Below are 14985 nucleotides of genomic sequence, written 5' to 3'. Positions count from 1 at the left end.
GTCAGTTCTGTTAGATTATGATAGTTCTAACTAGAAATGCTTTTCAAAAAGAATAAATTTAGAAGAGAGTCTTTGTAGGAAAAGGCTGTCTTCTTTTAAATTACACAAATTGTCAAGATCTCAGAAAACAAGACAAGGTTGATCAATGTTTGGGTTCAATATCCAGGTTCTAAGTGGGTGCATTTTTTGAGTGTTTATTGTTGATGATTAACAACATTATTAGTATTATTAGTGTAATTCCTATAATACATATGTAATAGATAGTTAACAAGGTTATTATTAATAAGGTAAACATTTCATTAGTAGGAAATTTGTCTTTATATCTCTGCTTTTCTCTAATTTATTTTATTTTTTAAATTTTTTCTATTTATTTTTATTAGTTGGAGGCTAATTACTTTACAATATTGTGGTGGTTTTTGCCATACATTGACATGAATCAGCCATGGATTTACATGTGTTCCCCATCCCAATCCCCACTCCCGCCTCCCTCTCCATCCCATCCCTCTGGGTCTTCCCAGTGCACCAGCCCTGAGCACTTGTCTCATGCATCCAACCTGGGCTGGTGATCTGTTTCACCCTTGATAGTATACTTGTTTCAATGCTATTCTCTCAGAACATCCCACCCTTGCCTTCTCCCACAGAGTCCCAAAGTCTGTTCTGTACATCTGTGTCTCTTTTTCTGTCTTGCATATAGGGTTATTGTTACCATCTTTTTAAATTCCATATATATGCATTAGTATACTGTATTGGTCTTTATGTTTCTGGCTTACTTCACTCTGTATAATGGGCTCCAGTTTCATCCATCTCATTAGAACTGATTCAAATGAATTCTCTTTAATGGCTGAGTAATATTCCATAGTGTATATGTACCATAGCTTCCTTATCCATTCATCTGCTGATGGGCATCTAGGTTGCTTCCATGTCCTGGCTATTATAAACAGTGCTGTGATGAACATTGGGGTACACGTGTCTCTTTCAGATCTGGTTTCCTTGGTGTGTATGCCCAGAAGTGGGATTGCTGGGTCATATGGCAGTTCTATTTCCAGTTTTTTAAGGAATCTCCACACTGTTCTCCATAGTGGCTGCACTAGTTTGCATTCCCACCAACAGTGTAAGAGGGTTCCCTTTTCTCCACACCCTCTCCAGCATTTATTGCTTGTAGACTTTTGGATAGCAGCCATTCTGACTGGCGTGTAATGGTACCTCATTGAGGTTTTGATTTGCATTTCTCTGATAATGAGTGATGTTGAGCATCTTTTCATGTGTTTGTTAGCCATCTGTATGTCTTCTTTGGAGAAATGTCTGTTTAGATCTTTGGTCCATTTTTTGATTGTGTCATTTATTTATCTAGAATTGAGCTGCAGGAGTTGCTTGTATATTTTTGAGATTAATCCTTTGTCTGTTTCTTCATTTGCTATTATTTTCTCCCATTCTGAAGGCTGTCTTTTCACCTTGCTTATAGTTTCCTTTGTTGTGCAAAAGCTTTTAAGTTTCATTAGGTCCCATTTGTTTATTTTTGCTTTTATTTCCAGTATTCTGGGAGGTGGGTCATAGAGGATCTTGCTGTGATTTATGTCAGAGTGTTTTGCCTATGTTCTCCTCTAGGAGTTTTATAGTTTCTGGTCTTACATTTAGATCTTTAATCCATTTTGAGTTTATTTTTGTGTATGGTGTTAGAAAGTGTTCTAGTTTCACTCTTTTACTAGTGGTTGACCAGTTTTCTCAGCACCACTTGTTAAAGAGGTTGTCTTTTTTCCATTGTATATTCTTGCCTCCTTTGTCGAAGATAAGGTGTCCATAGGTACGTGGATTTATCTCTGGGCTTTCTATTTTGTTCCATTGATCTATATTTCTGTCTTTGTGCCAGTACCATACTGTCTTGATGACTGTGGCTTTGTAGTATAGTCTGAAGTCAGGCAGGTTGATTCCTCCAGTTCCATTCTTCTTTCTCAAGGTTGCTTTGGCTATTCAACGCTTTTTGTATTTCTATACAAATTGTGAAATTATTTGTTCTAGTTCTGTGAAGATTACCATTGGTAGCTTCATAGGGATTGCATCAAATCTATAGATTGCTTTGGGTAGTATACTCATTTTCACAATATTGATTCTTCCAATCCATGAACACGGTATATTTCTCCATCTATTTGTGTCCTCTTTGATTTCTTTCATCAGTGTTTTATAGTTTTCTATGTATAGGTCTTTTGTTTCTTTAGGTAGATATACTCCTAAGTATTTTATTCTTTTTGTTGCAATGGTGAATGGTATTGTTTCCTTAATTTCTCTTTCTGTTTTCTCATTGTTAGTGTATAGGAATGCAAGGGATTTCTGTGTGTTTGCTTTTCTCTAATTTATTTTAAGGGGTAAATATTTGGTTGCTTTATACTCACTGCATGACTTTGCCACCAGATTTTGTAAGTGACATACAATCTTGTTCAATGGAAGGGTAAATATTAATGATCTATTTTTCTTTTTCTTTTTTTCCAAATTCTAAAATTGAGGTATAATTGACATGCCTGCATGCTAAGTCGCTTCAGTCATATCTGACTTTTGTCACCCTATGGACTGCACCCTACCAGGCTCTTCTGTTCATGGGCTGCTCCAGGCAAGAATCCTAGAGTGGGTTGCGATACCCTCCTCCAGGGAATCTTCCGCAACCAGGGATCAAACCCACATCTCTTATGTCTCCTGCATTGACAGTCACGTTCTTTACCACTAGCATATATAATGTTATTTTGGTTTTGAGTATACAGCATAATGATTTGATATATGTCTAAATTGTGAAATGATCACTGTAATAATTTTAATTAACATCCATCACCTCACATGGTAACATTTTTTTCTTGTGATGAGAACTTTTAGATCTACTCTTTTAGCAACTTTCAATACACAATGCAGTTGTTAACTATAGTCACTGTACTGTCCCTTTCATTCTCAGGACCTATTTATCTTATAACTAGAAGTTTGTACCTTTTGACCACCTTAAAAAGGTATAAACTTTTGGAAGTTTGTATTTTTTAACCACCTTCAATGGGAAGCATGGATGAAATGGACAGTGGTGGCCAAATGTATTTTTCAAGAGTAGCCTAACAAAGATTTTTTTGGGCTTCCCTGGTGGCTAAGACAGTAAAGAACTTGCCTGCGATGTGGGAGACTCAGGTTCGATCCCTGAGTTGTGAAGGTCCCCTAGAGATGGAAATAGCAGCCCACTCCAGTATTCTTGCCTAAAGAATTCCATGGACAGAGAAGCCTGGTGGGCTATAGTCCACAGGGTCGCAAAGAGTTGGACACAACTGAGCGACTAACACTTTCACTTTTCCGTTTTAATTCTAAAAGAATATGTAAGGTTATGTGTGGTGACCATAACAATGAAGCAATGCAACTAAATCCTGTAGACAGTTTTCTTAGTTCTTAATTGAAGAGTTTCTGGGGGGAAAACTGGTTTTCTGAAGTCAAAAGAGGAAAGACCCTGGTGGATGTGTGTACCGGGCTCCCCAGGATCGGTGCCTGCCACCCCTCTCTCCCTGAGCTTCCTTCCCTCCTACTGTAACCCCACCCATTTTGCAGCTACCTCTCTCCCTAGACCATAAGCTCCTCCAGGAAAAGGTCTGCTTTTTTCTGCCTCCACCTCTCAGGTCTGGCACAATCCCAGGCATGTAGTAAGTGCTTTACCAAGTTTACATAACCTTCTGGAGAACCTTGCCCCAGTCCTGCAATGTATTGCTACTTGGTGTGCGTTGTAACTGAGTCTTCAAAAGGCCATGCCACCATTCTTTCAAATCAGTTGCGTCAAGATGGTGGAGACATGATAAGACTAATACATTCCATGAGCATGGGCCCAGTGCTGTACTTCTTTTATTGTAAAGTGAGGTTCTTGATCAGAAGTGCGTGTAGAATATTGTGGTGATGGAGAAAACATCCTGTAAGTCCATGTACAGAAGCAGTGGGCTCAGGAAAGGCAAATCCATATCTAGAGGATCTACAGGCACACCTCGTTTTATTGCACTTCACTCAGTTGTGATTTGCAAATACTGGTTTCTTACAAATTGAAGGTTGTAGCAACCCTGTGTTGTCAGATGATGGTTAGCATTTTTTAGCAATAAAGTATTTTTAAATTAAGGCATTTAATTTTAAAATTAAGGCATTTAATGTAAATATTTTTAAAAACATAACACTGTTACATACTTAAAAGACTACAATATAGTGTGAACATACTTTTATTTGCACTGAAAAACCAAAAAGTTCATGTGACTCAATTTTTTTGTGATGTTCACCTTACTGCAGAGGTCTGGAACCAAACCCACAGTATCTCTGAGGTCTCCCTGTATTGTGATAAATACACAATGCTGCCCCTTCCATGATAGAAACAGTCCAGTGTAGTCAACCTGCCACCAAGCAGATGACTGAGCACCCCAGAGAATGGTTCCATGTCAAGGGCTCAGTATAGTCTCGCTTCTGGCAGACTGGGCAGTTATTGGCCATAACCAGGTTACTCTCAGTGAATGCAAGTCCATATTTCCAAGCCCATGCATTAGCCTCCATCCCTACCACCATGGCCACTTTGCTTATGAGTCCTTTGAGTGATAACAAGAGTGGCAGGGAAAAGAGGCTGACTGGTATCCACAGAAAAGGTCAACCCATCCACTTGATTATTAAAATTCCCCTTGGCTGAGTTCATTCTTTGGTGAGAATTCACATGAGATACAAATATCTTCACACTTTTTGCCCATTCAAAGAGGCCTATCCATATACCTCTTTCCCCAAATTTCTTTGTCCCAAGTTTTCCAATCACGTTCCTTCTAAGTCCTTGACCATCCAGCCCAACCACTGGCTACAGCCCATGAATTGATATAGAATTGCAGTATTGCCATTTGTCCTTCCAAGCTAAGTGTACAGCGAGGTACACTGCAGGAAGTTCTGACCACTGGGAGGATTCCCCTTCTCCATCATCTTTCAGGGATGTCCCAGAGAGGGGCTGTAGTGTTGCAACTGTCCACTTGTAGGTGCTGGACAGATCTACAGAACCATCTATAAGCCAGGTCTGAGTCTGTACTTTCCCTGCCAATTGATCATAGGGAACTCCCCATGAAATGATGAAGCACAGGCTGGGAGAGACAAGACAACGTAGCAGCAATGGGGACCACAGGCATTTGGGCCACTTTGTCATGTAACTTACTTGTGCCTTCTGGGCCTGTTTAGGACAGATCACTTATGTATCACCTACATTTGATGATGGAGTGTTGCTATGCACACCCATCATTATGGCATGCTGGGTCAGATATTAATAACCTCCATTTTATGATGGGCTACTCAGGTCATGTGGTAACTTGGTGACCCACAGTCAAGTGTTCAGTCTGCACTAAGGCCCAGTAGCAACCAAGAGCTCTTTGTCTAAAGGAGGGTAGTTAAAAGTGGAGGATGTCAGAGTCTTGCTCTAAAACCCTAAAGGCAGTGCTGTCACTTACCCTTGCTCTGCTTGTTTTGTTCTATTTGCCAATCACTCATGTTGGTGAAAGAAATGGTAACCCACTCCAGTGTTCTTGCCTGGAGAATCCCAGGGACAGAGGAGACTGGTGGGCTGCCGTCTGTGGGGTTGCACAGAGTCGGACATGACTGAAACGACTTAGTAGCAGCAGCAGCAGCAGCATGTTGGTATGGATGATCTTTTATACTCAATGTACTGATTCAAATGCTGATCTCTTCCAGAAACCCTCTCACAAAGACACACCCAGAAATCATATTTTACCAGTTCTCTGGGCATCTCTTAGCCCAGTCAAGTTGACACATGGAATTAACCATGCCACATGGTAACTATCAGCCACATTGTCTATATTGCTTTAAAAATAATCAAAACTAAAAATTTGGTATCTCAGTCATACTAGCCATCATCCAAATGCTCACTAATTAGAGGCCACATATTAGATATAGAACATTTCCATCCTCACAGAAAGTTCTAGTGGACAGCACTGCTTTGGAGAATGAAACCAAGATGTGTAAAACTTCTCTGACTTGACAGAGATCAAAGGACAAGCCTGCAGAACCATCAGGAGAAACACTCATCTCTTAAACAATCCCAGAATATTAGTTAATGGCAAGACAATGGGTGGAGGGCCAGGGAAAGGGTGGTAATATTTTTGAAACTTCAGGCAACCTCTTTGGACATCTATATTCAGGTCAGTTCAGTTCAGTTCAGTCACTCAGTCGTGTCCAACTCTTTGAGACACCATGAACCGAAGCACGCTAGGCTTCTTTGTCCATCACCAACTCCCAGAGCTTACTCAGATTCGTGTCCACCAAGTTGATGATGCCATCCAACCATCTCATTCTCTGTCATCCCCTTCTCCTGCTTTCAATCTTTCCCAGCATCCGAGTCCTTTCCAATGAGTCAGTTCCTCATATCAGGTGGCCAAAGAATTGTAGTATCAGCTTCAGCATCAGTCCTTCCAATGAATATTCAGGACTGATTTCCTTCAGGATGGACTGGTTGGATCTCCTTGCAAGGGACTCTCAAGAGCCTTCTCCAACACCACAGTTCAAAAAGCATCAATTCTTCAGCACTCAGCTTTCTTTATAGTCCAACTCTCACCCATCCCTACATGACTACTGGAAAAACCATAGCTTTGACTGGACGGATCTTTGTTGTCAAAGGAATGTCTCTGCTTTTTAATATGCTAAGTTGGTCATAGCTTTTCTTCCAAGGAGCAAGTGTCTTTTAATTTCATGGCTACAGTTACCATCTGCAGTGATTTTGGAGCCCAAGAAAATAAAGTCTGTCACTGTTTCCATTGTTTTCCCATCTATTTGCCATGAAATGATAGGACTGGATGCCATGATCTTAGTTTTTTGAATGTTGAGTTTTAAGCCAGCCTTTTCACTCTCCTCTTTCACTTTCATCAAGAGGCTCTTCAGTTCCTCTTCACTTTCTGCCATAAGGGTGGTGTCATCTGCATATCTGAGGTTATTGATATTTCTCCTGGAAATCTTGATTCCAGCTTGTGCTTCATCCAGCCCTTCATCCAGCATTTCACATGATGTACTCTGCATATAAGTTAAATAATCAGGATGACAATATACAGCCTTGACGTACTCCTTTCCCAATTTGGAACCAGTCTGTTGTTCCATGTCCAGTTCTAACTGTTGCTTCTTGACCTGCATACAGGTTTCTCAGGAGGCAGGTAAGGTGTTGCGGTCTTCCCTTCTCTTGAAGAATTGTCCACAGTTTGTTGTGATCTATACAGTCAAAGACTTTGGCATAATCAATAAAGTTGAAGTAGGTGTTTTTCTGATATTCTGTTGCTTTTTCAGTGATCTAACGGATATTGGCAATTTGATCCCTGGTTCCTCTGGTTCCATATTCAGGTGTATGTATGCAATTCCAGTTCCTCCCTCAACATAATCATTCTTAAAAGCTCTTTCTGCATACCTTCCTTCTAGTGTGGAGGTGCCAACTTTGTTTCTGAAGTTGCTGAACTTTTCAAGAATCTGATGCAAACATTATGACTTGTCTCCACCCTACCTAGCCCTTTTTTTCTATACATTAAATGAGTAACTGGGGAAAAGATGGAAAGATATGATTATAATTTATGTCCCTGTTTTAGGCAGAGTTACCTATCTGCTTCCAAAGACAAAATTAAAATGAATCCATTTTCTAGAACAGATACAGCCCATGTTTTATATGAGTGAATGATGGACTTTTTGCCAATTCTAATAGAGTCCCTGTTGCCCTTTATAGTAATAATCATTGCCAATATGTACTGAAGTGTTACTATGTACCAGCCACTATGCTGATTGCTTTGCATGCTTTATTTAATAGCAGTCCTCTGAGTAGATTACTAATATTAACTTTTCTTTGCAAGTGACGAGGCAACAGGAGGTTAACCACCTTTTCAAGGTCATGCAGCTTACACCCAGCAGAACCAAGATGTAACCACTTGTCTGCAGAGTTTGTGCTCTGAGCCTTGGCACTGTACTTCTTCTTGATCGTGTTTATTATTCTGTGTTGGGTTTCATCTGTTTATTGTGTGTCTTTCCTTCAAGACTGAGGGCGTCTTAAGGACAGAGTCAGTGCCTCATGCACAGAAGTGTGGAGTTGCTTTTGGCTGCCACACTCCTTCCTATTTCTGAGCTCCCCCTCACGCTGCCTTTGTAGAGTTTACTTCCCCTGTGAAAACGTGAAAGGGCCAGAAACACTTTCCTTGTCTCCAGACATTAGAGCATGGACACGGGACCTGGCTTGGCCAATCACTTCTCCCACCTGGAACGCAGAATCTTGAGCTAACGACACAAGAGGGTGAGATGGTTGGGCCTTGTTCGTGGTGACAGTGGTCTTCTGTGGTGGCGGCACCTGGACCAGTGGTTTCTGCTGAAAATGGTTGTGTCTTCCTTCTTGCTGGCCCTCCATGACTGCCTTATTTCCTATCCATTTCCCATACCTAGGTTTCCTCCTCCCATCTATTTCTTCCATAGTATTCTTTGCCTGTGTGTTGGGTTGGTTTCTGCTGCTTATAACCAAGAGTCACGACTGACACAGGCAGCTTTGAAAGGATAAGGGTAGTGCTTTACTGTTTGTTGAGTGAATAAATGAAATCCCAGAGATAAGCTGTCAACATATCTTAAGAAGGATGGACTAAAAGTGGGAAGTAGGATAAGAATTACAGAAAGGGAGGTGGGAAGGAATAGTTTTCCTTTTAAATTCTTCTCCTTATAACTTTCCAGATATACTTGCTGTAAAGTGGAAACTCTGACAAAGATGAGGCATGGGACAACTGTCATTCTTGAAAATTAAATTAAAAAAATTTTTTTTTAAATTGTCATTCTGAATCTTTTAAACAAAACTAAAAAGTATAAAAAAGTATAATTAAAAGTATAATTAGAAAAGAAAATTCCTCTGCTTAAATCTGTGGTGCAGGTCTTCAGCCTCTGCTGAAGCTTCCTATGAATTCCACTATGAGTCTCTTCAACAACTGCTTTTCAAATACAGTAACTCTGAGCCCCTCCAGGTCACCAGTTACTTGGCTCACATGGTGACATGCTTGCAGGAAATTATCCTGTCCCTCTTTCCTGCAACTTTGATTGAGAGCAAGGATTAGTGTGGCTTTACCTTTCATGAGTCACCAAGAGACATTAGGAAAGCACTTGACCTTTCAAGTTGGTTTGCTGTCATCAAGCAAAACCTTTTGGCTTGAGCCTTTTGGTTCAGGCTGTCATCAAGAAGTATTTTATAAAATTAAGTCTCATTAATCAGCACCATAATAGTCCAGAAGGCATCCAAGTAGACATTAGACTTCACATGAAATGCAATTGGATAAATGAGCTGTGTGAGCTAGAGTGCAGGAAAATCTTTTAAATTTTGTATAAATGTTCACTTCTATAGCAACACATCAAAACAGTTAGTTGTATATTACTCTTATGTGTTCAAAGAAGTTGTTCTTTCCTTGATTAATTATTTGATGACCCAAACCTAATTGGTTTGTCTCAATTTGGTTCTACACTCTGTTTATACTGTGTCAGTCAGGGGTCCCCAAGAAACAAGAGGCCCCCTCAGGACTCTACGTGCTATTCACTGTATCTATTTGACAGAGGCAGAGAAAGCCAGAGGGAGAGACAGAGTCACAGAATCCACTATACTTCTGCACTTTGAACAGACTGCAAACTCCCTGCCATGACTTACTGGACTTCATATGACTGCTAGGATCCCATCCACATCTCTGATTTTATCTTCTCACACTGAGCAGTTCTCTTTCCCAAACTTCCTGGTCTGGTGAACTCTTCCTCACACACACCTTTCTTACAGCCTTTGTTTGTGTTAAATAGCTGTTTGGGGGAATTCCCTGGCAGTCAGGTGGTTAAAGACTCTGCAGTTTCACTGCAGGAGGTGCAGGTTCAACCCCTGGTCAGGGAACTAAGATCCTGCATACCGAATGGCCTAGCCAAAAAAATCAAGGAGAAAACCTCATTAAAGTTTTCTATGGTGATGGCATATTGTCTTGATAATATTTGGGGTATGTTGTTGTTGCTGTTCTTCAGTCGCTCAGTTGTGTCCGACTCTGTTGAGACCCCATGGACTGCAGCACACCAGGCTTCCCTGTCCTTCATCATCTCCCAGAGCTTGCTCAAACTCATGTCCATTGAGTCAGTGATGCCATCCAACCATCTCATCCTCTGTTGTCCCCTTCTCCTCCTGCCTTCAATCTTTCCCAGCATCAGGGTCTTTTCTAATGAGTCAGCTCTTTGCATCAGGTGGCCAAAGTATTGGAGCTTCAGCTTCAGTCCTTCCAATGAATATTCAGGACTGATTTCCTTTAGATTGACTGGTTTGATCTCCTTGCTTTCCAAGGGACTCTCAAGAGTCTTCTCTAGAGTCTTCTCCAACACCACGGTTCATAAGCATATTAGGTTAAAGAAAATATATTATTGAAATTAATTTCGCCTGTTTCTTCTTATCTTTTCAGCATGACTGCTATACAGTTTAAGTTTTCTTTGGTGGCTTCCACATAATTTTCTGTAAAACATACTTTATTAGGTTTGTACTTAAGCAATTCGTTGATGCTTTATCCTGAATCAGGCCATGCAGAGAGGAATCTATCAAGTATCGCTGGAGTACACAGGGAGGAGAGCCACGCCCAAGGCATCAGGGAGGCTCTCAAGCAGGAGTGGCATCTGAAGTGGTACTCAGTTTTTTCAGACATCAGCAGGAGTTTCAAGGGTACAGACTCACGGTGGGCCTTCCTCTCTTCAGAGCCTTTGTCGACATTCTGAAAGCATGGAAGACCACATCATATGCCTCTACTCTATGAAAACCTGACGGCCACACAAGTCCTGGCTCTACAGAAAAGGGTCGAATCAAGGTAAGGGATATTCTGATATCTGAACCTTAATCTCAGGCTCTGGCCTCATGTGTGTAGTATTTATGTCATGTAGTGAGTCGTAGATAAACATTGCTGAAAAGTTGTTCTCCTTTCAAGGACATCTAAACACTGATTTCTAAAAATACAGTACAAATTTACACTGATTTCATACTCAGTTTGGTTTGGGAAGTCATACTCAACTGCTACTGTGATAAATCTTTGAGTTCTAGGGGACTTTGAAATGACATTGCTAACCAACCACCTTTCTCTTTCAAAAACCCTTTTTGAGTAGGATATTCAGCTCTATTTCTCAGGAGCCTTATGTGCTAGAGATGTGTGGAGTGAGGCAATGCTTTGTTTGTTTGAACCACTCATGGATCCATGAAGAAACAGATTTGTTTCTTACAGTTGAGTAATAGCAGGTGTGTTAATGTACTGTGCCTCTTTTTTTGGTTGCTCTGCAAGGACTGTGAGACCTTAGTTCTCTGACCAGGGATTGAACCCGGGTCCTTGGAAGTGAAAGTGCAGAGTCCTGACCACTTGGGAGTTTCCTGTGACTCTTTTTTCAAAATAATAACTTTACTCAGAAGTCACACACCATACAGTTCACCCATTTAAAGTATACAGTTCAGTGGCTTACAGTATATTCATAAAGTTGTGCAACCATCACCATCTAAACAGTTTTAGAATTTAGTTTTTTAGTTCAGTCACTCAGTTGTGTCCAACTCTTTGTGACCTTGTGGACTGCAGCACACCAGGCTTCCCTGTCCATTGAGTCAGTGATGTCATCCAACTATCTCATCCTCTGTCATCCCCTTCTCTTCCTGCCTTCAGTCTTTCCCAGCATCAGGGTCTTTTCAAATGAGTCAGTTCTTCGCATCATGTGGCCAAAGTATTGGAGTTTCAGCTTCAACATCAGTCCTTCCAATGAACATTCAGGACTGATCTCCTTTAGGATGGACTGGTTGGATCTCCTTGCAGTCCAAGGGACTCTCAAGAGTCTCCTCCAATACCACAGTTCAAAAGCATCAATTCTTCAGCACTCAACTTTCTTTATGATCCAACTCTCACATATCATGCCCCAAAGGAACCCTGTACCCCATTGCCAGCACCCCAGGAGTGGGTTGAGTTGTGGCCCACAAAGATATGTCCATTTAGAATCTCAAAAATTGACTTTATTTGGAATGAGGGTCCTTGTGGATGTCAGTAAAATAAGGATTGTGAGATACGATCATTCTGGATTAGGGTTTTTAAAGCCAGTGATGAGTGTCTTTCTAAGAGAAAAAGACCATGCAGAGACACAGAGAGGAGGCAGTGTGAAGATGGAGGTGGAGACTGGAGTTACAAAGCCCTTCAAGCCAGAGTGTCTGTGTCACCAGCAGCGACCAGAGGCCAGGAGAGCAGCATGGAAGGGATTTTCCTTCAGGGTCCCCAGAGGGGACCAAACATGTCGACACTTGGTTTTGGACTTCTGGCCTCCTGAACCGGAAGAGAGTACATTTCTGTTGTTTTAAGCTGTCAGGTTGTAGTAATTGTCATGGCAGCCCTTGGAAACAAACAGACCCCAGATGCCCCCAGTTTCCCTGCTGCTGGTGACCACCAGTTTCCTCTCTTCTTTATCAGTTAAGTAGGTACGTGAAAGTCACTCAGTCATGTCTGACTCTTTGCAACCACGTGGACTGTATAGTCCATGGAATTCTCAGTGGAGTGGGTAGCCTTTCCATCCTTCAGGGGATCTTCCCAACCCAGGGATCGAACCCAGGTCTCCCACATTGCAGGCGGATTCTTTACCAGCTGAGATATCAGGGAAGCCCTTCTGTCTTTATAGATTAACCCATTATGAGCATTTCATATACATTTCATGTAGTCGTGTTTTTTTTTTCAAATTAATTTTACTTGGAGGCTAATTACTTTACTATTGTGGCTTTTGCCATACATCGACATGAATCAGCCATGGGTGTACCTGTACCCCCAGCCTGAACCCACTTCCCACCTCCCTCCCCACCCCATCCCTCTGGGTTGTCCCAGAGCACCAGCTTTGAGTGCCCTGCTTCATGCATTGAACTTGCACTGGTCATCTGTTTTACATATGGTAATATACATGTTTCAATGCTATTCTCTCAAATCATCCCACCCTCACCTTCTCCCACAGAGTCCAAAAGTCTGTTCTTTACATCTGTGTCTCTTTTGCTGTCTTGCATTATAGGGTTGTCATTACTGTCTTTCTAAATTCCATATATATGCATTAATATACTGTATTGGTGTTTCTCTTTCTGACTTACTTCACTTTGTATAATAGGCTCCGTGTAGTCTTTTGTCGTCCAAGGAGTGGCGGCTGCGCAGGCGCAGGAGGGCCGAGAGGAGCTACTCCACGTTCAAGGTCAGGAGGGGTGGCCATGAGGAGATACCCCACGTCCAAGGTAAGAGAAACCCAAGTAAGACGGTAGGTGTTGCGAGAGGGCATCAGAGGGCAGACACACTGAAACCATAATCACAGAAAACTAGCCAGTCTGATCACAGGACCACAGCCTTGTCTAACTCAATGAAACTAAGCCATGCCGTGTGGGGCCACCCAAGACGGACGGGTCATGGTGGAGAGGTCTGACAGAATGTGGCCCACTGGAGAAGGGAATGGCAAACCACTTCAGTATTCTTGCCTTGAGAACCCCATGAACAGTATGAGAAGGCAAAATGATAGGACACTGAAAGAGGAACTCCCCAGGTTGGTAGGTGCCCAATATGCTACTGGAGATCAGTGGAGAAATAACTCCAGAAAGAATGAAGGGACCAAAGCAAAAACGGTACCCAGTTGTGGATGTGACTGGTGATAGAAGCAAGGTCCGATGCTGTAAAGAGCAATATTGCATAGGAACCTGGAATGTGAGGTCTATGAATCAGGGCAAATTGGAAGTGGTCTAACAGGAGATGGCAAGAGTGAATGTCGACATTCTAGGAATCAGTGAACTAAGATGGACTGGAATAGGTGAATTAAACTCAGATGACCATTATATCTACTACTGTGGGCAAGAATCCCTTAGAAGAAATGGAGTAGCCATCATAGTCAACAAAAGAGTCTGAAATGCAGTACTTGGATGCAATCTCAAAAATGACAGAATGATTTCTGTTCGTTTCCAAGGCAAACCATTCAGTATCACGGTAATCCAAGCCTATGCCCCAACCAGTAACGCTGAAGAAGCTGAAAGTTGAATGGTTCTATGAAGACCTACAAGACCTTTTAGAACTAACACCCAAAAAAGATGCCCTTTTCATTATAGGGGACTGGAATGCAAAAGTAGGAAATCAAGAAACACCTGGAGTAACAGGCAAATTTGGCCTTGGAGTACAGAATGACACAGGGCAAAGACTAATAGAGTTTTGCCAAGAGAACGAGCTGGTCATAGCAAACACCTTCTTCCAACAACACAAGAGAAGACTCTACACAAGAGAAGACTCCACACATGGACATCACCAGATGGTCACCACCGAAATCACATTGATTATATTCTTTGCAGCCCAAGATGGAGACGCTCTATACAGTCAGCTGTATAGAGTTCCCAAGACTGGGAACTGACTGTGGCTCAGATCATGAACTCCTTATTGCCAAATTCAGATTTAAATTGAAGAAAGTTGGGAAAACCACTGGACCATTCAGGTATGACCTAAATCAAATCCCTTATGATTATACAGTGGAAGTGAGAAATAGATATAAGGGACTAGATCTGATAGACAGAGTGCCTGGTGAACTGTGGATGGAGGTTCGTGACATTGTACAGGAGACAGGGATCAAGACCATCCCCAAGAAAAAAGAAATGCAAAAAAGCAAAATGGCTGTCTGAGGAGGCCTTACAAATAGCTGTGAAAAGAAGAGAAGTGAAAAGCAAAGGAGAAAAGGAAAGATATACCCATTTGAATGCAGAGTTCCAAAGAATAGCCAGGAGAGATAAGAAAGCCTTCCTCAGCGATCAATGCAAAGAAATAGAGGAAAACAACAGAATGGGAAAGACTAGAGATCTCTTCAAGAAAATTAGAGATACCAAGGGAACATTTCATGCAAAGATGGGCTCAATAAAGGACAGAAATGGTATGAACCTAACAGAAGCAGAAGATATTAAGAAGAGGTGGCAAGAATACACAGAAGAAC

General features: G+C 41.6%; 1 long non-coding RNA gene across 1 annotated transcript in view; it reads left to right on the top strand.

Moving 5' to 3' along the window:
* The window catches only part of LOC139033534 (uncharacterized), a 34428-nt gene extending 20957 nt beyond the window's left edge, over window positions 1-13471 (top strand). Inside the window, exons 2-3 of the long non-coding RNA XR_011486082.1 lie at window positions 10736-10844; window positions 13144-13471. This is a non-coding gene — a long non-coding RNA (uncharacterized lncRNA). The remainder of the gene's footprint in view (window positions 1-10735; window positions 10845-13143) is intronic.
* Window positions 13472-14985: the final 1514 nt, after the last annotated feature.

Source organism: Odocoileus virginianus, unplaced genomic scaffold (genome assembly GCF_023699985.2).
Source record: "Odocoileus virginianus isolate 20LAN1187 ecotype Illinois unplaced genomic scaffold, Ovbor_1.2 Unplaced_Scaffold_15, whole genome shotgun sequence".
Taxonomy (NCBI): domain Eukaryota; kingdom Metazoa; phylum Chordata; class Mammalia; order Artiodactyla; family Cervidae; genus Odocoileus; species Odocoileus virginianus.
This window is presented reverse-complemented; position numbering and strand designations above follow the sequence as displayed.